Source organism: Camelina sativa, chromosome 4 (assembly GCF_000633955.1).
Source record: "Camelina sativa cultivar DH55 chromosome 4, Cs, whole genome shotgun sequence".
Classification (NCBI taxonomy): domain Eukaryota; kingdom Viridiplantae; phylum Streptophyta; class Magnoliopsida; order Brassicales; family Brassicaceae; genus Camelina; species Camelina sativa.
The window spans coordinates 4,156,399-4,160,076 of NC_025688.1; positions in this window are offsets into that span (position 1 = coordinate 4,156,399).

A 3,678-nucleotide genomic window follows, 5' to 3' on the forward strand; every position below is an offset into this window, starting at 1 on the left:
TGAGCCACTACCTGATTTCCTGCGAGTACTAGAAGACACTCATAGGAAACCTGATGGGTCGTTTGTTGATGGACTGTCTGAGAAGGTGTTCAATGAAGTGTCGTCAAAGATAGCTGAAGCTGAGTCTGAGCTATTATCAGCGGATAACATGGAGAGTAGTGCTTCTGGCGGGTTATCAGTAACTGTGAAGAACCAAATCTATGCTGAGGTAAAACATGCTTCATTTTTTTTGTTAATGTTTGTGTTTGTGTAAACTATGTATGTAAACACTTATGGTGTTTATGTTTGTGTAAACACTTATGGTGTGTATATGTTTTGTTGGCAGGTGGCTCCGAAGAAAAAGAACTGGATATATGGGGTTGGTAACATGCAAGCAGAAGCATCTTCAGCTCATATTGGTCAACCGCCTCCTCCTGATGAAGATCCACTTGTTCTAGCTGCAAAGCTTGCTGCTGCCGAAGCTGTTCTTGCAACTCAGGCAACTCAGTTACAGAAGATGCATAGTTATGATGCATACTTTGATTATCTTGCAGAGAAAGATCCAGAGTTTGCTGCAAGGTTTCGCCGAGAAGATACAGCTGTTGGAGACATAAACACCGGAGAGGCAACCGGCAGAGAAGCTACCGGCGGCCAAGCAACCGGCGGAGAAGCTACCAGCGGCCAAGCAACCTGATGAACTCTCTTTCTCTTAATGTGTAATGTGTAATGAACAGCTTAGAACTTGATCTCCCTTGTAAACTTATTTTGTTATTTGAAAACTTAGTACTTCTAATTACAGCTTTAATTTGTATAAGTTATAAGGTTTAATTCTAATTACAGGTTTAATTTTAATTACAGGTTTAATTCTAATTAAGCTAACCAAAATGAAAATTTTAATTTTTTTTATACCATTATTATTATTTGCGACGGAAAACATAATTGCAAAAGCATCGCAAATTTGCGAGAGAGTTACTAGATACGACATTTGCGAGGAAATTGCTTTTTAAACAAGTCCTCGCAATTTGCGATTAGTTTGCGAGGGAATTTTTTTCCTCGCAAAAGTTGCGAGGGATTTGCGACGTTGACCGATTTGCGAGAAGCCATTTTCGAGGAACGAACTTTCCTCGCAAATACCTCGCTTTTGTCGATTTGCGAGGGATTCGTTACATATTCGTCCATCGCAAAACCGTTGTTTTCTTGTAGTGAAAACACATACATGGAATGTGTAATTGTTCCCCTTGTAGGTAACAACTTTGATTGAGTCAAGTAAACTAGAATAACCCACTCTCCCCCACTGATATATCTCAAAAGCCTCTACATCTAACACTCTTTTTGCAAATTTCAAAGGTACCCTCAATCCATGATTAATCCCAAATATGCCAACATGTAGGATTATTAACCTTCCTACCATCCTCCTTTTATCAACACTCCAACCCTCACTCTCCTCACTCTCTTGGCAAAGTTCTAAAGACGATTTCAACTCATCCAAAGATGGTCCATCCACTGTAGATATTTTCATTTCCTTCCAAAACTCCTTATGGTCAGCATCAAACTTGTCCAACTGATCAAATGGATCACAATTTATACTTGTAGTTTCCTCAAATACTTGCAGCGAAAATCTGAGTGGTTGTTGACCATCAATAATATACCAAAACTCATGCCTAACATTGACTGTCAACTGATTAGTGAGGAAGTAATGTACCATCTAGGCGGACCATACATACTTCTCTTCATACAGCTTAAGAAAGACCCCAAGATATGACTCCTTCAATTCAATCCACACATCTTTTCCTATTTTACTTTTCATGATTCTAAAGTTACTCAAAAAGCGGTTATGGTTCATGCTCTTTATTTGAAGAGGAGATTTCCCTTCTTCATATTGCTGAGGAGGGTAAAGTGTCATTACTAAACACAAAAATATAAGATTATTAGTCATTCCTAATCTTATATTTTTGTGACAAGGGAAAAAAATTGTAATCAAAGAAAATAAATTTCGCAAACAAATCTATGACAAGTGACCTAAAAAAACTGTAAGTAAACAACATAAATTTTAAACACAAATCTGTGACAAGGGACCAACAAAACTGCAATCAAATGAAGTAACAAATCTGTGACAAGCGACAAAAACCTGTAAAAACAATTGCAAACAAATCTGTGACCACAAAAAAAACTTGTACTCAAACAACAAGATTTGAAACAAATCGATGACAAGGGACCAAAAAACTGCAAACAAATCTGTGACAAGGGACCAAAATAACTGTACAAACAACATAACTGGCAAACAAATCTGTGACAAGTGAATAAAAACACTGCAAACAAATTTGTGACTATGAAAATAACTCTGTAATTAAAAAAATCTGCGAAGACGAAAAAAAACAAATCTGTGAAGACGAAAAGAACTCTGTAATCAGACAAATTTGTGGCAAAGGGCAAAAAACTAAACAAATCTGTGACAAAAATCAACAACACAAATATGTAACGACGACGACGAAAATTAAACAAAAACACATGTAAATGAGGACATAAAGAAACCAGAACTGGAGTTCCGGTTAAAATAGTGGTGGTTTAGAGGGAAACAAACTTTTTCGTGTGAGAAGAACCCTTCTTCAACTGAGGGAGAATTTATGTCGTCGCACAACCTTTCTTCTTCGTCGTCTAAGAAAAACCCCTCATCTCTGTTGCCTGAGAAGAACCCTTCGTCTCCATCGCCTGAGAAAAACCCTTCCTCGCGACGCCTGGGAGGAGAATTGAGAGAGAAGTGATTATATCACCGATGAGAGAAACAAGAGAAGAGTAATCTGTCGCCTGAGAGAATCCCTTCCTCGCCGACGCCTGAGAGAAGAATCAATAGAGAAACGAGAGAAGAGTGGGTTTGTGTCGAGAGAGAGAAATGAGGAAAACTGAAAAGTTTTTAAATTTAGGATTGTTTCTAATATAGGATTTTTGTGATTTTTTTTTTAGTTCTTTTGGTTTTCTTTTTATTCATAATTTAAGTGTTATAATGGAAATTTTTTTTATAAAAATGAAAACAATGTTAGAAGGTCATTTTATAAAAGATTTGAGTCATTCTAGTTATGTCTTCCATAAGAAAGTTTTTTTTTCCATCAAATAGCTTTGTTAGCGATAAAACTCTGTATCATTGTTTACAAAGGATTGTAAGAAAAAAGGGCATGAGCGATACAATTTATAATCATTCAGGCTGACAATTGTCTGTTTTGCTAGTTTATCAGCACAGTGGTTTTGCTCTCGATGCCGAAAGATAAAATTCACAGACGAAAAAGCCCACTTTCCATTCTTCTATAGCATCCAAGTAGTGGTTCAGGCGAAGGTTTGCGCTCCTGTTGTTGACTTGTTCGACAATGCTGATATTATCATCTTCCATAAGAAAGTTATTCTAGTTATTTTCACTATAATATGAGTCATTCTAGGTAATTTTCACAATTTATAATTCAACTAAAGTTAATTAAAAAAAATATATTCCAAAAATCAGTTTCTAATTCCAAAAGGTACAACTTACTACACAAAAATACAAATAAAATTTGAATTTTTTTTTAAAAAAAGGTGAAGTTAATAAAATAAAATAAAAAGGAAAATGAAAAATTTCTTTAGATTTTCTAGTAATAAAGATTACAAAACCCTAAAACTATTTGGCCACCTCCTCCTAGCAACTCCTAAGCAAATGTATCGATCGATAATGCC